This window comes from Ptychodera flava, chromosome 19 (assembly GCF_041260155.1).
Source record: "Ptychodera flava strain L36383 chromosome 19, AS_Pfla_20210202, whole genome shotgun sequence".
In the NCBI taxonomy this organism is placed as follows: domain Eukaryota; kingdom Metazoa; phylum Hemichordata; class Enteropneusta; family Ptychoderidae; genus Ptychodera; species Ptychodera flava.
Window position 1 is genome coordinate 6407651 of NC_091946.1, and position 26075 is coordinate 6433725.

Consider the following 26075-nt stretch of genomic DNA (forward strand, 5'->3'; position numbering starts at 1 on the left):
GGATTTTGCGAAAATCTTGATTTATCTTCAAAAATCTTCTTCTGCAGAACCAACACAATGATTCTACTGAAATTTGATATGTAACATCTTAAGTGTGATCTCTTTTAAGTTTGCGAAAGGCGTTTTGATCGGTCACGGGTTTGGCCGCCATATTGGATTTTTGCAAAAATCATGATTTAATCTTTAAAAATCTTCTTCTCCACAACCAACACACCGATTTGACTTAAATTTGACATGTAACATCTTAAGTGTGATCTCTTTCAAGTTTGCTAAAGGCGTTTTGATCGGTCACGTGGTTTGGCCGCCATATTGGATTTTGTGAAAATCGTGATTAAATCTTTAAAAATCTTCTTCTCCAGAACCAACACACCGATTTGACTTAAATTTGACATGTAACATCTTAAGTGTGATCTCTTTCAAGTTGCGAAAGGCGTTTTGATCGGTCACGTGGTTTGGCCGCCATATTGGATTTTTGCGAAAATCATGATTTAATCTTTAAAAATCTTCTTCTCCACAACTAACACACCGATTTGACTTAAATTTGACATGTAACATCTTAAGTGTGATCTCTTTCAAGTTTGCGAAAGGCGTTTTGATCGGCCACGTGGTTTGGCCGCCATATTGGATTTTTGCGAAAATCATGATTTAATCTTTAAAAATCTTCTTCTCCACAACCAACACATTGATTTCACTTAAATTTGACATGTAACATCTTAAGTGTGATCTCTTTCAAGTGACCTTGGCCGCCATATTGGATTTTGCAAAAATCGTGATTTAATCTTCAAAAATCTTCTCTCCAGAACCAAAACACCGATTTGACTGAAATTTCACATGTAACATCTTAAGTGTGATCTCTTTCAAGTTTGCGAAAGGCGTTTTGATCGGTCACGTGGTTTGGCCGCCATATTGGATTTTGCAAAAATCGTGATTTAATCTTCAAAAATCTTCTTCTCCAGAACGAACACACCGATTCAACTGAAATTTGACATGTAGCATCTTAAGTGTGATCTCTTTCAAGTTTGCGAAAGGCGTTTTAATCGGTCACGTGGTCTGGCCGCCATATTGGATTTTGCGAAAATCCTCATTTAATCTTTAAAAATCTTCTTCTCCACAACCAACACACCGATTTGACTTAAATTTGACATGTAACATCTTAAGTGTGATCTCTTTCAAGTTTGCGAAAGGCGTTTTGATCAGTCACATGGTTTGGCCGCCATATTGGATTTTTGCAAAAATCATGATTTAATCTTTAAAAATCTTCTTCTCCACAACCAACACACCGATTGACTTAAATTTGACATGTAACATCTTAAGTGTGATCTCTTTCAAGTTTGCTAAAGGCGTTTTGATCGGTCACGTGGTTTGGCCGCCATATTGGATTTTGTGAAAATCGTGATTAAATCTTTAAAATCTTCTTCTCCAGAACAACACACCGATTCGACTGAAATTTGACATGTAACATCTTAAGTGTGATCTCTTTCAAGTTTGCGAAAGGCGTTTTGATCGGTCACGTGGTTTGGCCGCCATATTGGATTTTGCGAAAATCATGATTTAATCTTTAAAAATCTTCTTCTCCACAACTAACACACCGATTTGACTTAAATTTGACATGTAACATCTTAAGTGTGATCTCTTTCAAGTTTGCGAAAGGCGTTTTGATCGGCCACGTGGTTGGCCGCCATATTGGATTTTTGCGAAAATCATGATTTAATCTTTAAAAATCTTCTTCTCAACAACCAACACATTGATTTCACTTAAATTTGACATGTAACATCTTAAGTGTGATCTCTTTCAAGTGACCTTGGCCGCCATATTGGATTTTGCAAAAATCGTGATTTAATCTTCAAAAATCTTCTTCTCCAGAACCAAAACACCGATTTGACTGAAATTTCACATGTAACATCTTAAGTGTGATCTCTTTCAAGTTGCGAAAGGCGTTTTGATCGGTCACGTGGTTTGGCCGCCATATTGGATTTTGCAAAAATCGTGATTTAATCTTCAAAAATCTTCTTCTCCAGAACGAACACACCGATTCAACTGAAATTTGACATGTAGCATCTTAAGTGTGATCTCTTTCAAGTTTGCTAAAGGCGTTTTAATCGGTCACGTGGTCTGGCCGCCATATTGGATTTTGCGAAAATCCTCATTTAATCTTTAAAAATCTTCTTCTCCACAACCAACACACCGATTTGACTTAAATTTGACATGTAACATCTTAAGTGTGATCTCTTTCAAGTTTGCGAAAGGCGTTTTGATCAGTCACATGGTTTGGCCGCCATATTGGATTTTGCGAAAATCGTGATTTAATCTTTAAAAATCTTCTACTCCAGAACCAATACACAGATTCGATTGAAATTTGACATGTAACATCTTTAGTGTGATCTCTTTCAAGTTTGCGAAAGGCCTTTTAATCGGTCACGTGGTTTGGCCGCCATATTGGATTTTTCGAAAATCGTGATTTAATCTTTAAAAATCTTCTTCTCCCGAACAAACATCTCATTGACTGAAATTTTGCATATACCATCTTTAAAGTGATGTGTTTCAAGTTTGTGAAATAGGTTTTGATCGGTCTCGTGGTTTGGCCGCCATATTGGATTTTCCGTAAAATATTAAATTCCAAGTGAAACGTACAGTAACTATTAGATGATGTTCAAAATCCTACTTTTTCAAGCTCGAATTTTGCACATAATATCATTATTGCAAGATTTTTCAACCATGTTCACCGCTTGGGCCCGCCAACGCTGCTTGCAGCTTTAATTCAAAATTGGATTTGTCATGATCATAAGCAGAGCAAGCAATAATGGCCGATGATGTATTCCCAAGTCGGTTTTTTATCTCTCTCATATTCCTCATTCTTCTTTTTTCAATTTTACTGCGATGGTTGATTGAAAATGACAAAATCTCTCGCCTTGGTGTGAAAAGAGAACTGGACAGAGATTAATTTTTTCCCCAAATTCGAAAATATCCGCGCAGTGTCGTCTTGGCGCGAAAACCCGCAACAGATCGTTTTATGCATACACGGTTTGATGTTAGAATTCACACTTGCCTTGCTTGCACAGCTACTACATAGTGCATTGAAAACCACTTTAAGTCGCGAATGATTTCGAGAAGAAAGAAGAACCCCGAGTGTTTATCCAAGGATAATTTGGTTTACAGTGTTACACATCGGTGCTGGATTATTCAGCAGTTGTAGGTTTTTACTTTCAGAATAGGGTATTTACACTGATAATGCGCCACTGTGGATAAAATCCCCCTTCTTTCTCTTTGATTATATAATGTTCACCTTATTCGTATCTTGTCATGGGTATACGCCAGTGTGTATTTAGTCGGATATGTTGTATTTATACACCAAACAAAATTACAATGCTTTTCAAGTGGATCTGCATTCTATGCTGTTTAGTTCGGAATGTTTACCGGGCAGCTGTGTGTATAATAATAATGGCGCCAGAACGACACATTTTATTGTTTCACAGAACTAGAAAATATGTTGATTTCAGCGCCGTGCGAGCGGGAAGCGCCAGTGCCGTGGCCATCGTTGTGCAACTTGCTCGGAATGGAAGAATATTCGATCTTTCCACCGTAGTAGAAGTAGTGAACTGTTTAGAATTGATGTACCGAATCCAAAGCACGTTTTAAAACCATGATGTCAATTTCAGAAAAAAATGACCCATTCTAGCAGCGATTTTAAAAAAAAGTCTGGTCGATTCTGTAACCTTGATTTTTTTCAAGTCGATAAACAAACAAGACGATACGTATAAAAGACACAACCTTATAAATCGAAACAGGATGCAATTTTTATCTTGCCCTAAAATAAGTCTGCATGTCAAACACGGCTCGGGGTTTCCATTATATCTACGAGTAAAGTAACCGAAATTCTTCATAATTCTGACCCTTCTCCACGACATGAAAGGCTGCAGTAAGCTTTACACCGAATGTAACATTTTCCGATGCAAGCGTAAAATCAATAGTGGATTTTCTATTCTTGAATGAGAGGGGCTAAGCCGATCGAACTTCGCATATAATTAACGCGGACTACAACATACAGTAATTCCTGCCCCTACATTTACCCATTTTAAAAATCAGCGGGTTGTTCTTGGACTGGTGGAGGTTTGTGATTCCGAGAATTGTGTCGGTTTTCTCCCTCCGTGACACCATCGTAACCTATACCGGACAGCACTACGCACACACACACACACACACACACACACACACAAAGAATTTAACAACGGTAGAAAATTCCGCGTGTTACACAGTACGGTGGAGTTCAATATGTAAGCAGTGAGGTCTGACGCTCCGATATACACACAGTAGCACATGTGGATATCTTAAACGCTATAGTCCCAGTGAGAGACTAAAGACTTTACCTCTATGGTTGTGAAGACTCATTTTCTGTAGACAATCTCAATGTATCGCAGTAATGTATAACAATGACACACTGCGCCCCTAAAGAAGATTTGGCATTATTTTCAGTGTCCCTTTTTGTCTTCCGGAGCTTTTCTTAGTTTGTTGTTGTATATAGGGGTATTGTTGTTTTTTAATTATTATTATTGCCACCATCATACGTTCCGCAACTTACCGTGCGGACACGTGGAGTAAAGCCGAGAACCTCAAAGCTGTAAAAAGTGAATGGAGGCTTGGTCCAAGCAAAACTGCCCGCGGTCAGAGAACATTAAAACGGAGCTTAAAGTCGGTTTCCAATTGAATTTCTAAAGCGCTATGGTATTAAGCAAATCTTTACCGGCGAGCAGCTGAAATTGTTTGGGGCGTTAATAAGACCCAGTGTGCAAAGTCGTAGTTTGGCGACACGAAACCATAACCGCCCTATTCAACTAGCATATCTTTCGCCCTCAGCACCGCTGATTAAAAGTAATTATCGTTTGCCTTCAGCGCTGCGACTCTCGACAGACAACGGGCAACTTTGTCTGGAGCTGGACTCTACCCCTGTACGAGCTACGTGTGTCTCCGATTTTATACCAGCTCCTACCCCAGCAAGGGAGAGGGCGACTGGGAAAGAGGGGAGTTTAAAGTTCAGAAGCTATTTTTTTCCAGAGATGTGTGTTTTGTTAGATAAGAGAAAAGGCAAAAGAACTGTGCGCTAACCTCGATAGTTCCAGCTCACAGTAATTGTTTGAAGTAAAATGGGAGAGAACACATACACCAATTGTTACCTTGTCAAGATGTGTACATTTCATCAAGTGTTACATTGTAGTTTCCTTTAACGACCATATCGAGAGCTGCAACCGGAATTACACACAGATACATGCATACACACATACACATGCAAACTCTGACAAAGCGTATCAAACATCAGAGGGCAGCGAGACCCAGCGCAAGTTAATTATAAACAGTAACATGTCGACTTTGACATACACAGACAAAACTATCAGAAACGACAACGCACCAAGGAAGATAAAAATAATAAAAACACGCAAGGAAGACACCACGTCGGAAATCGACAACTAGATAAAATATCGCGAATTAGATATAATGGTCCCAAAACGGGTTTTGCTAATAAAGTGAAAAATAGTCGTAAGCTCTCCCCCGGTGACAATAATCGCCGAGTGGCAATTTATCTTGTTGAGCGAAATGGGGTATCACGCAATGATTTAATTGTGCTTGCGATAGAGCGGCCATGAAATGCAGGGAGCCCAACCTCTGATCCGGAACAAGTTCGTTTTAAATGACATATAGATAAGTTATTACGAGGGGGAAAGTTAGCCGAGCAGAACCGATGTGAAAGAAGTAATGGATAGACGGCCAGTCTTTTTATGGGCGAACTACCGCAGTCCCCGTCCCGTCGACCTCCAGTTGCTCACCGATGATATATTTATTTCCGTGCGTAAAACCTTGCTGGCGTTGCCTTTATGGCTTGGTCGGTACTCTTAAAAGGGTAAACAGGTATGACGCAGAATGGGTTCGGGGCCACTCATGCTTCTCCCCTAAATGTTTACCACAAATATCACTCTGTTTCTGCGGAGATGAACTGCACAGTCCAGCTGTCGCTATACCAGGTGATCACAAGTTTACAACTTTTAATAGTAACAGTATCTCTCTCTCTCTCTCTCTCTCTCTCTCTCTCTCTCTCTCTCTCTCTCTCTCTCTCTCTCTCTCTCTCTCTCTCTCTCTCTCTCTCTCTCTCTCTGCTCAGAATAAAATTTCCTTTCGTGTGCTTAGTTCTATCTCCCCCGCGTTACATCTACCACAACAAATCTACCTTGTCGTTCAAATAAGCTAGTGCCGCCTGGAAATATGCTCGGACTAAAATTCGATAAAAATCTTGACTGATAGATAGATCACTAGCATTGTTGCCATGCCGTCACTATAAAAATCCTTGCCTAGAGAAAGCAATCTTGGCTTACAGCGGATTCACTTCTATTTAAATAATCGTTGCCGTATATACAGCCACTCATGTCGTGCATTTGTTTGTGCTCGACTTTTAACGAAGAGGGTCCTCAAAGTTTCAAATACTCCTACCACGGTTCCTTTCCTGGACACGGACTTACGAAGCAAGATGTATAAATCAAAAATCTCCACAATATATTACTGTATCCCGACTGCCTGACAAGACTCTCTTTAGATAAAAAAGTCCGTATCTCGAACACGTCAAACGCTAGTGATACAGGCCAAACTGATGTGTATCTATGTTTAATGGGGGATGGGTTGCCCGGCAACCGCTTGTTGAGCCTCAGTTATGCCCACCAGTTTACGGTCGCGCACAGCTGCAAAAGTTGGATTTTTTGACTTTAAGTAAAGACCGTGTGTGATTTTTAAGTGTGGGTGCGTGTGTTTGTGTGTGTATGTATGTTGTTGTTTGGGGGCAAAGATATCGTCACTCGGCGGTTCGCGGTGATGACCTTCGATGGGTTTTTCTGATCGGCGAAATTCGGGCATGCGGATCAACAAGAAGGGGGGGGGGGGTTAACAACACTTGAGAATAACCCAGTGTTAAAAACAATAAATGCAGTTCGGGCGAGTTTTATCGTTCATACATCGCCTCAACCCAGCGATAAAGCGAATTCTCCAGGCTCTTGTTCATCGATTTCCATCACAACATCGCGGGAACACGTTCCGCATAGTCCGCGAATAAAATCATAAAATGACACCCTTCTTTCTTTATAACAGTCGGTTGGAAAATCCTCCATCGTCAGAATCCTTTATATTTTTGTTCTAATTCCCGTCAATTACAGGCCTACTAGGGAACAATGTGTTCGTTTCCGGCAAATCAGTGAGATCATATGACAACATAGCGGACAAATAATTCTCAATTATACTCTCGTGTGTACAGGTCGAGACTTGGCGAGATCTGACGGGAAATCAACTTTAACACGTATAAAAAAATCGCGACAACAAAGAAAGATGGAACGATACAACTACACGGGTCAGTTAGACGTGTTTTATTTGACAGCATTGAAAACACAAAATAGCTAAAAATTGATGTTAATAGGAATGGAAGTGTTTATAGAAGTAAACTACCACGTTGATTGGAGGACAGCGTGCAAAACTCACCGTTTCTATTGTCTGTTTTTATTACTCCCCGCAGACATCGACTCTTACTTCTGTTTAATCAACTTTAGTCTTTCCATAAAAATTTATCGATCAGCTGGGTGATTTTTTATAAGCAACTAACACATTTTCAGAATGGACATCACATCGACGTCGTGTCTGAAAAGATTGATTTTTTTAACACCCGCTGAATAAAACCACAATTGGGGTTTTGTTCAGCGCCGCTGTAGCATTCTTCCTAAAATCATCACTGGGCATTGTGCTCAGCCTCTGAGCTGAATTAACTTCCCCTTTCGTCGGAGCTTCCGCGTTCTTCTTGACTTCCTCCTATGGAATCTGTGGAGAGAGAGAGAGAGAGAGAGAGAGAGAGAGAGAGAGAGAGAGAGAGAGAGAGAGAGAGAGAGAGAGAGAGAGAGAGAGAGAGAGAGAGAGAATTTCCCCTGCAAGCAAACTTATCCGAATCTTTTTAAGTTGGCGTGACGTCGAAAGATGCAATCTGTTTCACCAATCAAAATAAGAATAACATGCGCACACTTTCTTCTCATAGTATGCTGAACTTTGAACACTGGGCTGTGGCCAGTGATTTTCAGGCGCAATAAACTGACTAGTTTGTTGGTTTGTCTATTTATTTCCTTTGTCATTGCGACATCTAAAATATTGTGCTGTAGACAAAATAGGATGTTTTCGTTCGCGCAACGCGTCATATGTTTTCAGAATTTTGGTGTTTTTGTGGCCATTGAAGCCGCAAACTTCAACATTCAACCAAGTCGGTTTGGAAAAATCAACGACAACAAGGGCAAAGTCACGCAAATATGCACCTACTACCTCCTCCATTGAGTGATTAGGAGTTTTTTTGTACCATGGATTTCCACGAAGATAATGGCAACGTGGCAAGAAAGCCAAACGGAAACGACTAACAGTGATTTTATTTATTACTGGTTGGGGATGTCAGGGAGTTTTATGAGCCCAGGCGAGCGCCTACAGGCCGACTACTTATTGTAAATATTCCTCGGATCAGCATTTTAATAATGGTTTATTAGCTGCGCTGAAACTGAGAGCCCGGAGAGGGTTCAGGCAAATGCAGACATCTGAAGAGAGCGAGCCGCGTGGAAGCAGCTCAAACAGGGAAAACTGTTCGCTTGAAGCGTGCTGAAGCAAATTGATGGCAAATGGAGTTTTGTTTTCTTCATTCTCGTCCTTTATGACATTCTGGTTGAGTTGTGAACCAGACGAGAAATTTGTAAATGGATGTCAAAACGGATCTCTGCTCTCGTTACCAACTACCTAAGAATTACTCCCTAGGGACGCCCCAGTGAATCCAACAAGTGGTTCTCCTTGCTCACTATCAATTATACTGGCGCAGAGAAAACTGCCTATTTATATTGAGATAGAGGGTGTGGTTTGTTTAACTCCCAAAAGACACTGCAAAGTATTGAGTTGTACAGCACATCTGAATTCTACAGATATTTCAAATTGTTAATCCTCGACGTTAATTTCTCTTCGAAAGCAAAACGGTTGTTTACCAGTCTAACTTAAATCAAAATTGATGCCTCGAACTCAATTAATGCCGTCGTACACTGCGGATGAGAAATATAAAATATCGGTGCGTTCTGACGTCGCCATCTTGTCTGTATGTCTCCGTCTGCCATTAAGGAACCATCCATCTTCGAGCGGCTGACGTGACTGTACTTAAACGCACATGTTGATGACCGTTTGATATTATGTGCAGGGTTCGACATTCCTTGTCGACCCCTTTGGCGACATGCTGGTTATGTCTGAAATTCTTCTCGGGAGCCCAGCCGGTCGGGACCGTGGACTTTTTTACTGAAGGGATACCAGGAGGACTCGAACGGTTGCCTTAGGAACGTGGAGTTTAACATATACACCCTTGCGTGGTCGGTGCCAGTTGTGACGGGTCGTCACGGAGCGGTCAGCCATGTTGACAAATAGTGTCGATAGCATCCATTTGTAGTTCAAACACCCCAGACAAGTTGTATTAGGTTAGGTCTGCAAAATACGAATACAAAAATATCGAGCTGAGGAGAGAACAACAAAAACGAGCTTTTAGTTATAGTCGAAGAGGTGGAAAAAAGTTGTGAACATTGATTGATTTGGCGGGAAACGATATTCAGGGTACGACACAGCTGAGGTGACGTCATCGTTGAACACCTGTCATGCTAGAGGTCAACCTATCACGGTGAAACTTATTACACAGTGCGGGTCCAATTTAGCGAAGGCACGATAAATCATGTACAATTGTTGTTTTTTTAAATGCCCCGTTCCCATGACAACAACTCCACAAAATCACTGCAACCCCAGGGGAGGCAGCGCGAGGACGAGCCTGGAATCGTGTTGTCTTATTTTACGACCCTTTGAATCTCGCTGACTCTAGTTGTGTTGTGTCTCCTCTCAGAAGAAGACCACTGGAAAGAAAGCCGTTGTCCAACCTTAAACCCAGAACTTCGCTACAGAAGAACCGTTAGAGCGATTAGCGACGAAAGTGTATGGATTACGATCACTGAATTATAATTATGCGGGCATTGAGTGCTTTCAAAATCCGGAGAATCCAAGAGACGTAAATTCCCATACACACATCACTAACATTGCTGTAATGAAAGTGGGAAAGACGTCAATATTCAAAAAATAACTTCAAAACTTTGGGGGAAATTACTCGCGCTTTTCTTAGAATCAGAATTGGAAATATTCGCAAAAATGGTCAGGCCAGCCGATTATCTAAATCGCTATGATCAAATTCGACACTTGTTATCCCTGAAGTTGTTGTTTCTGTCTACTTTGGTGAGAATCTTAAATATATACACATAGATTGCGTTTTTCTCTCCTTCAACTTTCTCACACGATGATCTGTTGAGTTCACGCTTGAGTGAGCATCTAGCGCATTGTTTTCACTGAGGGCTATCAAAACGAACAGAAATAAATATTTATTGGGGGGTAATTCGGGTGCTCTGCTTTCAAAAACACGCAGTCCGAAAATTTGATGGAACAAGACAATAGTTCTTAACGACCGTGTGAGGAAGCTCTCTAAAATATGAGGCGGGCGCAAGAAAGTTTATTAGCACGCTAAGAAGACGGGTTCTGTGATTGACTGTCTTCAACGGTTTTGAACTTTTTTGGCCGTTGGGAGGGATGGTCGCGACAGTGGAAGTTCTCTCTTTGGGTAGGTTGTCAGCTGATAGAAAAAAAAATCGGTGTTTGAGTCGGCGCTGACAAATCTCCGCAGAAGGTGATTAAAGTTAGGTGGGGGCAGATCCACTCTCCCTGCAGCTGGCTCGGAACCAAGACTGCTCATAAGGCGTGACTCAACTGAATGGATTGGGTTCAGCCAGGCGAAACAAATAGCTACCCCTACATACCAAACAGCGCTTCTACCTATTCCCACGGGCTTAAAAAAACCGGACCCCTATTTGCATGCTGTTTTGGTGGAACTCAGCCGGGGCCACCCAACGGAGTTAGCACTTTTCAAGGTGGGTTCCAGAGGCCATCTTGAATCGAGAGAAGAGTGAGAAGCAGAGAAAAAATGGCGACCTCTTTTTGCGACGGCGATGGAACTTCTCTAAGTCTTCGCCACCGCGCTCTGCTCCCGACACTGCAATCCAGGGTGAATAAAGAAAGTAACCTCACCAAATCAAACAGAGCACATTGAGGGAAAAGCCGGTTTCTTTGTTCAACATTTCACCAAATTTCTATGGTGGCTTTGTCAGGTAAACACAGGCGTATTAGTGCTATGCTTGGTCGGTTTGAATGGACTCTTTTCAAATCTTTTCAGTATTAATAGCCGAAAGGTGCAAGAGACTGGCTTTGTTCTACCATTGACTATCGCTGACACGCTGTTGGGATTTACAAATTGCAAAACCAATGAACGCTTCTGAAGTTCCGTTATGTTTCCGCCGAAAACTTTTGGTCGAAATTTCGCCGCTTTTTTTACCCCGAGTCGTTGTTTTCGGCCACACCTGCGCCGCGTCCCGCGCTAATACATGCATGCCATTTTCGCTTGATTTGGTGCCAGGTAGAAAGTTGTCCACTCTAGATGTCGTCCTGTGTGTGTGCAGGCTGCTCACTCGAGCGTGAAAAACAACCCCACTTGCGATAGGTCAGTGCCTTCCCACAATGCAACGCTTTGCGTCAACTGGTGAAAAAAACGAGACCACGCCTCGGTATGGGCGGGGCTTAGCAGCCTGTTGAATTGTGTTCATGTCCCAACGCGTAGAAACATCATCACGAAAAAATGCGACTATTCCACAAGTTTCGAAGTAGAAGTGGTTTATTAAAACAGCACAGTTCCCATTCGGTTGGAAGATAAACGGCCGAAAGGAAATTGGAAAACGCAAAATTTTGAACAACACCCCACGACCTTTCAATCCTCCCACGTTCCCATACTTTATCCCCAACCCCTTTTTACATCCCACAAAATGGACGAAACTTTATCTATTTTGAAAAAAATGTTGAAATGTTAACTGTAGTACTAGCGTTACATTGCCGCACATTTTAAGGATGTTTCTTTCCACTCGCGCTAAAATTCAAAACTTTCTCCGTACAACAAATTTGATATAGTCATTATCCCGCTAAACGACAAAAATAATTCACTGCATCGTATTCATGAGGTAGATTAATGAGAACTAGTCCCGCGCCTGACAGCCAGTTTCTGGTATGTGTCGCCATGAGTCGACACTCCCGCCCTCCCGATAAGATGCATAGCCCGTTTCTCAGTGATGGGACGATCCAAACTGACGGTGACTGATCTTTCTGTAACGGCTGGCGACGGCGACACAGGGGCAGTAAAAAACGTTAAAATCCTGCGCAGGGCACACTCAAAATATATTTTATATCTTCGTAATATATATACACCGATTAAAATTGTTTGTTTGGGTGCCCCGTAGTCATGGCAGCGTCACCCTAGCGAACCGGGGGCAAAAAGTTTTCGCAAATGAAAAAAACAACAGTTATAACGAAGAAGACCTTGTTTCTCGCCGTCCACTATTTCGTTCAAAAAGAGAGAAAAAATTTAATAAGTGCAATAAAAAGGCCAGCCCGCGGGGGTACTGGGTGTTGGCAAAGATGCTATGACCTTTGACATTGCGGTCGTTCTTAAGCAGGATGGAGTATGTGGCGGCAGCGTTTCGCCTAACGCGTCGCTGCCTTGTAGGACTGCACCCTTGAGGCAATATTGACGAATCCGTGGCGTGAACTCATGCTATTTAACATAGTTTGATGTCACCTTTTCGATGGTCGGCTGTTCATTCCGTAGACAACGTCAGTTGTCCATTATGGGGGAAATCTTTATAAAAATAAAAGTCCTGCGTGTTGTAAAGTGAGCCGGTGCAAAATCGGATGGATCCCGTTGCGCAGCAGACCCTGCAGTTATCGAAATAACACCCGATGCAAATTATGATATTTTCGGCTGGATTCACGTGCTACTGACACATGGAAGACATAAAGCCGTCTATGATCAAGTACAAAACAAAATTTTAAAAAATCAATTTAAGGTCTTGGCTTGATGAGGAGGAGTTTTACCTCATTTTCTATCATTTTTGCTGAAGTGTTGAATCACACGTTTCTCCTTCAGCCCATCGTCTGTCGTTGAAAGCCGTTTTTTCATCATTTTCAAAAAAGTGAAGCAAATCGTTCTATGCGTCATATTATGTAGGCCTCCGGGGAAACAGCTAACACAAATGGACTGTCAAAAACGGAGATTAAAACACATAGTAAGCCGACTACACATAGTTAGCTGACTTTGGCTGAGTTATTAAAACTCACTACCAGGAGAATTTCGCAACACAGATCCCTGTCAGAACAGAAATTGGGTTGGATTTTTAATGGACTGGTTTGATAGCCTCTAAATCGCGTGATGATATCTATATGAGGGGGGAAAGTCACCCCCGCGTGGGGAATAGTCGTCCAAAGCAATCACTTTGCTATAATAGAAATCTTCTCAATCACTCACCGAAATTTCACAAAACGACATCATCTTGTCAATCGGCGCTAAAATTTCACCTAAACGATATCATCTTGTCAATTTCGCGCGAAAACATTAACGAACGACGCCGTTTGTCAATCGCCCGCCAAAATATTTCGAACGACAATTTTTATTGCCTTCAAATTTTCTTTAAATTTAAGTAATTTTCCGGCGAGCTAACGACGGTACACCTTGACCAATAAGTAGGTGTGCTTCGTCTTCGTTTGTTTTAATTAACCTTTTATTTTAAACGATAATTAGTTTCTGATCCCTGACTCACCCTGTAAAGATCACGAATCGGAGTAACCGTCTGTTCCGAGCGTGTAAGACAAGACCGCAAATAATTCATTTCACCGAATACATCGCACGTAAATATCGCGCAATTGTTGCGTGTTGGCCTGTCAAACACCAACCGAAGGAGAGTCAAGCGCCTTTGTTAGGAAAATGAAGAGTGCACCGTAGTGTAATGTGAGATACGACAGATGAAGTCGCCTGTTTCAGTTTCAGAATAAGTGCCATCACTCTAATGGTATTCATGAGTAGCTTCGGAGCAGCAGATTTGACATTTTTCATTAAAACTGCAAGTTTCTTACCAGCAATAGTCAATACATTCTGACTAAAACATTGCCTTAAAGCAAGAAATCACAGATTCTTGCATTGTTCATCCGATCAATCATATATGTTCCGCATCGCCCCTGAACTTATGGAAGGTGATATTTTTATCGTTTCATTTTCTCGTCACTCAAAGTCATACTTGTGAAAAGGTCGCCAGTTGTATTCATATAGGTGGATATAGATGTCTCCTCTCTTTGCTTTTGTTTTGTTTTAGGCAAGTGGTACCCCGGGGTTGATGGTCGGCGGTCACTCCATTCGGTTTTGTGGCCTGCTATAGCAATTGTTGGCAGATCAGCGACCTGTCCAATGGAGCTGACATGAAAGAATTTTAGACATTTATTGTCCGTGCTTGAAGGGGTTCAATGATTCAGGATTGTTGCTTGTGTGAAATGTTTTCGCACGAGCTTGTTGTTTGGCCTGTTTCAACAGCCTAAACCCAACCGGTTGACTGGTCACAGATATGTGGATGTCATTCGTGGGTGTTCAACTAGGTCCGCAGCCGGGAGGGAAGATGTGGGTAGAAGAGGTTACGGAACTTCAAATCCGATTTTTTTGTAAGGCTACGATGAAGAAGGTCTTGTTGAGAGATTGAACTTTTTATGGAACGCCTGAGGGAAAGCAGGAGAGTGCAGGAAGGAACGAGTGACGTCAACTTTATTTCACCACGGAATAGGTTCCTAAAGACCAGATATTGTGTATGAGAAGGGGGCGCGGGTGGTAGGTCAAGACTGGTTAATAGAACGAGTGAAAAATAATGCTACCATGGCCGAGATTGAGGGGGAAAGAGAAGAGGGTTTTATGTCGTTATGTCTGAAAGAGGCTAGTGATGCCATTGGACCGCAGACAGGTGTGCTGGGAGTTTAAGACGTAGACCAAAGGATAGGGCAGGATACCGGATGTTTTGTCAGAAGATAGATCAGACAGGTGTCGTTGACCGGCGACGGGTTTCATTTACAGACCTGAGAATGGGGGATTGGGGGAGATAGGCGAGTGAGGTTGGATATAAAGGGGTTGGGTCACGCGTTCACGATGAAATTAAGGTTATAAGTGTTGGCGGCCAAGGAAGGAAGGAACTTTAGATCACTAATTCAAAGCTAGGTGTCCGCAACACTATTGGTGATTCGTTCGGTGTTGGGTGATTCATCTAGCCTTTAGGTCAAATCTGATGCGTTTGAAGGTCTTAGACATGACTTCAGAAGACATGGTTTGATATGCGCTATTTATTTTGTAGGAGACGGAGGGTCCGGTGACATGTCTTCAGGCTTCCAAGGTTGAGAAACTTTTGTGTGAACGATGTTAGGCGAAACGAAAATGATTTTTGGTTTGGTATGTCATCGATCATACCCGAAGAACTGTGGGTATATGCACACAGACACAAATGAAGCAAAAGACAACTTTACTCTTTCTTTGCAGGATCAAGGTCATGAGAAATCAAAAGCAAAATATATTAACGAACTTCTTCGAAATGTATTTTTGTTGAATCTTTCAGATACATGAGTTGAAAGAAATATCTGCGTTACATGCATACAAGGGAAGGTCTCTCGGTTGACATGACGTCACTGATGCTTCTCGATTTCTATGGCAACGTGAAATCAACACGTTGCCGAATGCACAAAATCCCGTTAATTCTCGCGGGAGCCCCGTACAATGCGTTGCAAGCCAGCCGGATGCACACCGAAACATTTTGATTGTTCTACGGTCATTCGTATTTTCCATGCTTCACAGAGGGGCCTTCAAATGCGATGGCCTTCCCAAAACGGATGCCAGTTCGAATTAGCCAGGCGGCGACAATTTCTCTCCCCTTGTAGTAATGACAGCCATTTCCAAGGAATGATTGCGAAATTGTTTGATAACAAAATTACGCGGGTGCAAATTGTGGGAAAAATGATTGCAACAGTCGGGGAAATTTGTGTCATTTGGAGATGAAATTATCACAGATAATAACTCACAATCATCGTGCCAGTATGCAGAGTCCATCTTGTTTCCGGTGACCTTTGACCCCCTGTTCGCTGCGTCAAAATTCAATAATTTTATTTTCGTGGTACGTGGAATACTGAAGATTCGCGAAAGAACAGAAGACTGGTTGTCAGAGCGGAGTTTGAAATACAACGGAAAGCTTTCTCGGAAAAGCTGCGTTCGGTGAGAACGAACTATTCCGATACGATTTTTACTTCCTCGAATGGAATTATTCCTCATTGGAGTTTGCTGATGACGAACATTCGGATAACTTAGCGTTGTTTGATGTCTGAGTTTGCGTGCTTCGAAAAAAGTGCGCTAATTAAAATACATACGATGGAAAGGATTGCGACAGAGAGTGATGAATGTCACCTCGATGTCCGTTGTTAACCTTCAAAATTCATCTTTCACTGACATATATCTCTCGCTCCTTATTGTGTTTTGACGGATCGTTCTCTTTGCTACACCTTCACAACGAGCAACACGTCATTGTCAAAACAACAGACTGTCCTGCGAATTTTCTGACACATTGAAGAAAGTTTTCCGCTCGTTTCAGAATATTTGGTGTGTCTGCGCGCGTGATTATGGCGGGAAATGACCCACAACGTTTTTGAGTCATCCATCGTAGCGTAGCAGACCTCCTAGAGTGTCCGAACTTTTACTGTGACGGTTGAGCGGGAAAAGGCCTTGGCCCGCCCGCCGCCGTACAGTACGCGACCAAAAAAAACTACAAGCTCCAGGTTCTGGCGTGCAGTCGGGTGACCGAAGACAAGAAAATATGTGTTATTTGCACATGCCAGGTGCAACCAGAGTTCAATGTGATGAATCGAGAGATAGTGATATTCGTCCTAATTAGTATGCGCACCAGCTTGTTGTGCTGTTGTTGACAGCTGATCGCGGTCGTTACTCACACACGCGGTAGGCAAATCGGCAAATTTATAGTTGGCGGAGTCCCTTCACATTCAAATTAGTGTCGACCATGCCATTAATTTCCCCATAAATAATAAAATCATTACTTCTCGATATAAACTCGCCCCATACGGTTTCCTTTTTGTTTTAAACTAAGAAAACTGGGCCAGAAATTAATTACGGGGCCATCATTTCCAGCTCAGGAGAACAATGTCCGTTAGGAGACACATTTATATGTAATAATTCGGCGTTGTTTTTTGTTATTTTTATGGGTAGGAATCAGCTGTCTAAAACGGAAAGCATGGGACGTCTAACAGAGCGCTCTAGATTTATTAAAAGAGGACTACACCGATCATAAATATGATCAAAATGCAGTCTTTTAATCACAATGATATATTGTACAGATCGTCCACTCTGTCTGTATTAAATGAACTCGTTTCCAACGGCATTATGACTGATTGTCGTGGTCCCCTTATGCCTACACAGAAAGCCCTTCTTTTCACAAGTTTAAAAAAAGGCAAGGGTGCCTTTATAAACGCCAGTGTAAATAGAAAAATCCACGTCCGCATACAAAGGCTTGGGGATACCCCTCTATTTTTGTACTTCCAATCAATGACGGAGCTTTTATTACGTCTCGCCGGTACTGCGCAGATACCGTTACCGGAGCAATTGTGTGTCGGCCACCGTTGCACAATCGACGACCCCACCAACAAACAAGCGATTCCATACCACAATGCACCATTTATTGGAAGACAATCGCCGATATTTACACTAACCACTCACCGCAGATCGCTCAGCTATTTTTATTTTCTTTGATGGTTTTATAGCATATTATCGGATAATTGCAGCATTTCGACGCCTTGTTTACAGTGCGGTGGCCCGGGGTATCTTCGTCATTCACGTTTGCCAATACGAAAGAAGTGACCTGTATCGCCCAGTAGTGAACAGCATTTCGACGTTTCTTATCCGCATTGTTTACCTTAAATACACTCAACAACAGGCGTCATCGTTGACTGATCACACGAACAAAAAAATTAAACCACCGGTTTTTTCCCCTTGTACACGATGTGATTGCACGTGAAGGGTTCTTCATCAGACGAGCGGGAACCACAGACACTGCACTCAACCTAGTGTCGTTTGGAACAGTCACACATGCTGAAACGTATTCATTTTCTAAAACTCGGGTGTCTCTCCTTTTCTGTCGCCAGGACCGTGATGTCAACGAGCTGCACCGAGAAGATGGATGACACTGTCATCGAGAAATCCCGTAGTTATGGTGACAATATTTGAGTTGTGCATGTAGTGTTTGGACTGTTACCGAAAGGGCACAGGCAGGATTTTCTCCGGCCACTCGCAAACTTCCATCAACGCATTTTGTCCGGGAGGGAAAGAGCCGTAAAAGTCAGGACCAAAACCTACCCAGTACCTTCTCTGCCAATTATAGATAAGCCGCTGGGAGTTAACGTTTAATGGCTGCTTTTTATGACTCCGATTATCCGCCATACCCCTATCTAAAAGGAGTTACGGGCCATGCGGGCCCGAACATACACCCACGAAATAAAAAAAAAAACGCGCCTCGTCACCCAGCCCTCTGAACAAATTTGGAGAGGCACGGTAAACGACCGACAGCTTGTAGTCGTGCTATTTCTCCAACATCTGTAAGTTGCCCGTAAATAACACAAAATCACCATAACCAAAATCGATAACCGTTCCAACAATGAGAAAATGTAAAATCTGGCGTATGTTGTAGCGCATATTTTCGTTTCGTCCAGCTGAAGTGGGCCTGGTTGGTTCGGAGCACATCGTAAACACAGCCTCGTTGGCTAATAAACTGAGCGACTTTTCGCCTGAGCGGCCGTTAATTTTATTCCTGTCATTAAAAAGAAGACAAAAAGTTCGATGACTCGCAAGCAGGTCGCCGCCATTGTAGGGGTATGGCATCAGCGCAGCGCGCCGGCTAAAACCAAGAAGATAGCTTATTGTATTGAACGTGTGCCGTTGTAGTGAATGTCGAAGTGTCACGAGGGATCACTCAATGTGATAATAAATCGGGGTTACCTCCACTTCGATTGATCAAAGTAGCTCAAGGTAGCTGCTGTTGAAAATCGCCGAGATCCGAATGTGCACGTCATCGGGGGTTTTACAGAAAGTGGTACAACAACCTCTATACACTGGCGATAACAAGACGATCGTGATTGTTGAGTTCGAGGTGGCAGGCGTGTGATTGACAGCCACGGTGTGGTACCCACACTAGAAAAAAAACGATAATAAAAGGAATATGATCACATATGCTGACGATACGTAGAACCGGAAATCGAACAAAATATCAAATGGCGGGCGATGTTTTACCCGCGCTTATTAACAGCCACACCAAATGACACGGAAGAGTCTTATAATTAAACACGGCACATGTCTAAAAAGCAGAAATCGCTCCGAAATAAAAACCCGGCTAAAATATGAATAAAAGGTATTTTAACAAGCGATATTGTCAGCGTATATGACCAGGCATTGGAAAATTTGACGTGCTCGTAATTGCTTATTAGTTACTAACAAAGGGAAGTACATCAGATTTACCCGTAACCCGAACAAACTCAAATTGATAATGGGCAATTCCATCTGCCGAGTGCATCCCCTCCGGCAACCAAACTTCCGCTCATGATCAGAACGTAGAGAGACAGGAAATGTCTTCATTCAGAGTGGATTATTATTTTTAACGTGAATTGGTCTGTTTTCAGCCTTTTTCTACCGTTTCTGTTCTGCTGTTTATGTAGTGCAGCCAGGCGAGCACTGAAAAACGATTTTTCGAACACGTGTCCTTGAAAGGGGTGTGTTCTCTTGGAGGAAGTGTCAATCACCCGTATGTGGTGGACTCATCAGAAGGTAAAAGAAACCTTGAACAAAACCGGAAGTTACTTGAAAGGTCCCGATAAATAGAAAAATTAAATTCGTCGACAGATTTCCCGAGGGATGTGGCTGCTGGTTTTTACTTCTGACATATTCGAAGTGCCGTTTGCAACAGTAAAATACCCGGAATAACAAAAACACAACAATAAAAGTTCATGTCTAATTTTCTAAATCTTTAGAAAAAGGCAGACGACAACCTTACCTTTATTCGTCATTAATTCTTTGTGACGTCATATGGGTTTTCTCTGTCTTTCATAAGTGATGCTATGAGACACTCAACCCTACAAAGCGGAAATTGTGATGGAAAACGGTTTTTCTTATTTCACTGGGTTCAATGCCGTGACCCCGGTTTCTAGTCACCTCTGTTTAAATTGTTCTGTTAACTGCTCCGATGCGATGACCTTGCCAATAAAGTTTTTTTTCTTTTTTTATTCAATAAACTGTAGCTCACAGAGATAATAATGTTGTATGGACTGGCATTGGTAACTCAGGTGTGCTGCAAAGTCATGGCAAGCTATTTTGTATTGCGTGTGACGACACCAGATTGTCTTCGGGTCAGGATTTGTATTACTTACACTGCTCTCTAGCTGTTAAAAATGACGCTTTCTGTTTTCAAGTAGTGTCAAACTTTTGCGTCGCTTCAATTCTTTTAGGTCATAGGTCATTTCATTTTAGAATGAAGCAGCAGTCGGGCATGCAATTCATATTCTATTGTCCTCTCTCAGTCCGAGTCAATGCCAACTGCGAAAGAAAGGAATAAATATATCACGTGATGCGGCTGCCTTTGACCAGTTTATAAAAAAAGGCTTCTGTCTATCCTTTTCATAAAATCAGGTTGTGTTTGGTCGTATGTGGCCGGTAATATCGTGGTCTGTGATACATTCTCGATGCTGTGAATCACGCGACCCTCACATGCCGCCCCCGCCCCGCCCAGCCTCAGTGAAAATCCGCGATTACTACTTTACGCTTTTAACGTGTATTGTTCTGTTTTCAGCCTTTTTCTATCGTTTGTGTCCCTAATAACTTGATTTGGTCTGGTTATTTCTGTTTGTTTTGTCCTTTTGGACGTCAGAACTTATTTCGAAGGTAAAGCAAAAAACAAAAATATAGGCCTATAAGAATGTGCAATGCAAGTTTCCACCAAACATTCTTTCGGATACTCGGTGACTTGTTCCGCTTGAAAACAATAAATTTATATCTCCGAGTCTACAAACATCCACCCTTCTGTGCATTCACCCATCGTTATATCTATCTATATGAATATACATATATGCAGGTATGCACAAAGATATACATACATACATACATACATACATACATACATACATACATACATACATACATACATACATACATACATACATACATACATACATACATACATACATACATACATACATACATACATACATACATACATACATACATACATACATACATACATACATACATACATACATACATACATACATACATACATACATACATACATACATACATACATACATACATACATACATACATACATACATACATACATACGCGGCTCTAAAATAATTTTTTTATTTAAAATTTGTCAGGAAGATTCACATCGGTCAAGTAAGCTTTTATAAATCAAATACTCTTGCAATAAACAAAAATAAAAAATACAAATTAACTTAAAGTTGTTGTCTTTTCAAAAGCTTCTATAAATTGAGTTCTATTCCGTAATGTCATCTCTACATTATATCTTGTAACCAACTCGTGTCAGAACAGTACATTGATGAGTACTTTCCTAACACCGAGTTAATATTTATGAATTGACCATTTCCCAGGAAAATCAGTAATTCGATCACTTCTCCATCTTGTTTCCTAAAACATTTTTTTCTGAATTACAATTATAAATACGTCAATATTTGTTAAAGTTACATTTCTACGCAAAAAATTGCAAATAATCCATGTAATTCTTCCCCTTCCCTGACATTCCATAAACTTGCGTTCTAGAGAATCTTGTATCTGTCAAAGGTTGGCTCTTAAATAACTTTGTTCTGATGTCGTTTCTCTGTGTAATATGATCATGAGCTTCTGAATTCGCAGAATATTCAAAAAATTTTTTCGCAAATAAGTTCGAAAAAAGAAAGTCTTAATCACAGTTCTGTAAAATATTAGACTTTCATTGAATAAATTTGATCATTCTATGACAACTTTGAGATCGATGGTCAAGAAGTAGCCTGGCAATTACTATTTTGTGAGCATTTTTTTTTCCAGTGTGCATATTTTAGTTTACTTTTCGAGGACAACCTGGCTTATAATTGTCAAAAATAAAATCCTATCAATTGGTGAGAGGGCATGGAAGACCACTGGTAAAGTCAGAGAGGCACACGAGGAACAGTCGCCGACAGAATCAACAGGTGTCAGCATCCGGTCCAACAAGGCCCATGGACGCCATATAGGCGGCCTGTTGGCTTATAATTACGCTTAAAAGTACAAATTGAACAAATCTATGGGAACCATAGACCCTCGAGGGTCTATGGGGGAACTGACCAAACTTAATTGATATCTACGAGGAAATATTGAGCGAATTTAGGGGTTTTCCATTTACTTTCAGGTAGCACTAGACATGATGACAATTTTTGACCAGATGAGAAAGACCGTATACCCGTCACTATGAGTATAGACCCTCGAGAAAAAGTTTTTCTCTATGCTATGAGGCACCGTGATAAAGGCAGTAAAGTCTTGTAAAGTCAAAAATTAAAAATGCCTCGTCAAAAGGTTTGCATATATACATGCATGCATCTATCAGCCTATATGTGTGTATTCATAGATTCAGAGATTGATGGTTGTAATGGACGTGTCTTTGTCTTCGTGTAGGCTATGTGTGAAAAGTGAATAGATAGATAGATAGATAGATAGATAGATAGATAGATAGATAGATAGATAGATAGATGGATGGATGGATGGATGGATGGATGGATGGATGGATGGATGGATGGATGGATGGATGGATGGATGGATGGATGGATGATGGATGGATGGATGGATGGATGGATGGATGGATGGATGGATGGATGGATGGATGGATGGATGGATGGATGGATGGATGGATGTGGATGGATGGATGGATGGGTGGGTAGGTAGGTAGGTAGGAAGGTAGATAGATAGATAGATAGATAGATAGATAGATAGATAGATAGATAGATAGATAGATAGATAGATAGATAGATAGATAGATAGATAGATAGATAGAGATAGATAGATAGATAGATAGATAGATAGATAGATAGATAGATAGATAGATAGATAGATAGATAGATAGATAGATAGATACACATTACCCCTGATTTTCAAATTGATTTTTTTAAAAATGCCTTATTTGTGTTGACATGGCTTTTGATGAGATCAGGTATGCTCTACAAAACAAGGTCACGCTTTTCTAATTTCCTCGCTATTGTCATCTACATGCACGGAACCGCCGCCGCGATGTAGTGGGTAAATACGCACTCCGCACTCGGCTTCTGACACGATGTTAATTGAAACAGACATGATCTCAACATCGCACCGCGGGAAAGTTACGAAGCTTAATAGAAATCGATCGACGGGGATGAGCGGTGTGCGCCACGCTGAAATTACTCAGAACTTCGCCTTTGAAAACGACTTTGAGTTCGGTTTAGCACACTGTGACGCGCTGAAATCGGTGGGGGACACAACCAGTGGAGCTGTTGAAAGTATAGGACAGCGTGTGAGAATGAGTCCTTGAATTAAGTAACAACTTAACTCCTGCATCAAATTATTGTTCGCGCCATGTGACACGGTACCGGAGGCTTCCTTGACAAAAGTGTACTTGCATAATGAAACGGTGACAGAAGCAGCAGAATCCGTTACCTGCGTGCAAATTGTCAGTTTCTTCTATCCCATAGCAAGGAAACGTCGGTTTTCCAATCTCAAAGAATTCTGCTTCTGCTACGAGTGATTGGCGTTTCCAAGGGCCAGATATTTGTCCAGCGCATAAAGCGTCCCTGTCCCAATCTCTCAGATGTATTTTGGACCTTCGTTAGTTTGCAACTTACATAGATCCCATATTTCACCCTTAACACTTCGCATCCTTCATCGCTTGCTCTCTGTTCTCATTAAATCACCAAGCAACCCTGTCTCCATTCATTTCTCCTTTCTTGGGATGTCATCTCTGACATCCGCTTCGTTTCCGCTTCTTCCGTTTTCCAGTTCTGCCTCTCAAAATTACGCTCATTACAAAATTGTCACCTGTCGGCCACTCTACCCTCGTCCCGTATATTTTTTATCTTTCTCTCTTGAAGTTTAACCCGTTATCCTCCTTCAGATATCACCTTTGACCTTTGCAGCGAGATCGAGCGAGAGAGAGAGAACACTCATTGTACCCGACAGCGCACGATAATCGTCGACAAGTTTTCCCGCCCATTTCTACGCAAAAAAGATCGACTTCAATGTTGTGCCCCGCAAGGCTTTTCCCGCGCTTATTATTCTAAACATGACCCACTTTCCTCGTCGTTAATCGAAGATGAAATTTGGCTAAAAAAGTAAACACTGTTGACTATTTTTTTTATATCCTTGTCGGTCGACTTTCTTGAGTCGGCGATTCCTTGTCGGTGTTGGCCGACTTGATGAACGTTTTGCCGATTAGCACGTTTTATGGGGTATAACCGAGACAAACACGGTCTTTATTAATGTCAGTTATCAATCACAAAGAGCTCAATAAAATAAGGAAAAAATTAATAACGAATAAGGCATAGATGAATAGGATGTCAATTAGGCAGGTCCGTCGACTACGACTTCTGATGTCAATATCTAGGGATTCCGGGCGTAATGTCAAAAAACGGCCGTCAAAACACTGCAATGTAAATTCATCTTGGGAGACCTAAATTACTCTGGTGTATATGGATATATACTTTTATGTGTGCATGTCTAACATTGTGCCTCGCGCGCTCAGCAAAATTAAATTCACGTATCTCGTTTTTCTGGAGTTCATTTCCAGTGTGAACAAGCATATTTCTCCAAAATTCGGAAAAGAGTGGGCTTATTTAACATACGCGCTGGGGATGTGTTGATTTTAGTAATTTTCGACATCACATCCGCAGTACCTTTTAAAGACTTCTGAAAACCAGAAACGCAGGCATCAAATATTGGCCTTAGGTTTTACTTCCACTTAAAGTATTTTGGGTTTGTCCCAGCCTTTTCGGTTTGTCCTCTTTTCTCTCGTTTGTTACCTGCCGACAATTTTTTTCTCACTTTTACTTCCATAGCTGAGGTCACGTTCTCTCGCGATTTCAAACTTTCAAGTTTAGAAGGGATAACAGAGGGAGAATTCCCCGATGGACTCAAAATACTAATCGAAAGCTGTTTTTAACATTATTAAATCGTATCGGAAGATAAGCAATTCACATGGGAATGCACTAGACATAATGCCTGGAAAACTCTTTTTTACACTTTAAACTCCTGTAATACGTGATTCTCGATTTGGCTATTACTTTGAAAGGTCAGCAAGCGTGACTTCTAGATGATAATTTACTCGATATATATATATATTATATATATATATATATATATATATATATATATATATATATATATATATATATATCAGTTATATTTAATATATAACAGTTATATTTAACATATATATAACAGTTATATTTAAACATATATATTTATTATATATATAACAGTTATATACAATTATATATATATATATACACAACACACATATAAACATATACTATATAAGCGTACATTTAACAACTTTCGTTCATTTGCGATTTCCTCATATATATATATATATATATATATATATATATATATATATATATATATATATATATATATATATATTTACCCTAGAAATAAGATACCAAATTATTATACTAAATGTTGTACATATATGTATGATCTCCTTTACAAACTCTACGCTATGTGGAAGACGAAACTTGTTATTTTTGCTCAAAAGTACACGTTATATATGAGTACAAAGCATACCGAGTGTACCCTTACAAAAGCGATAAATTTTCTGCCGTCGACGCGAAAACAAACATGGAAACCACAAACAATAAAATTTGCAAAATGATTATCCTCAGTGCCACTATACTTTGTTGTGTTTTAATCGTTTAACATCCGTATGCATGACAATAATGATATTGTAACATGTAAATTTTATATTATATTGTTTTGTTTTAATCCTATTTCTTATTTCAATCAATATAACGGGAAC

At 40.9% G+C, this 26075-nt stretch overlaps 1 long non-coding RNA gene across 3 annotated transcripts; it reads right to left on the bottom strand.

Annotated features, from left to right (window-relative positions):
* Window positions 1–7381: 7381 nt before the first annotated feature.
* LOC139118452 (uncharacterized) lies at window positions 7382–19758 on the bottom strand. 3 transcript variants are annotated; one of them, XR_011548718.1, is made up of 4 exons: window positions 19529–19758; window positions 19013–19204; window positions 9027–9539; window positions 7382–7839 (listed from the first exon to the last, which is right to left on the bottom strand). It is a non-coding gene; the product is annotated as an uncharacterized lncRNA (long non-coding RNA). The 3 variants fall into 3 exon arrangements; XR_011548719.1 differs by having other exon boundaries at window positions 7382–9510; XR_011548717.1 differs by having other exon boundaries at window positions 7382–9539.
* Between the last annotated feature and the right edge of the window lie 6317 nt (window positions 19759–26075).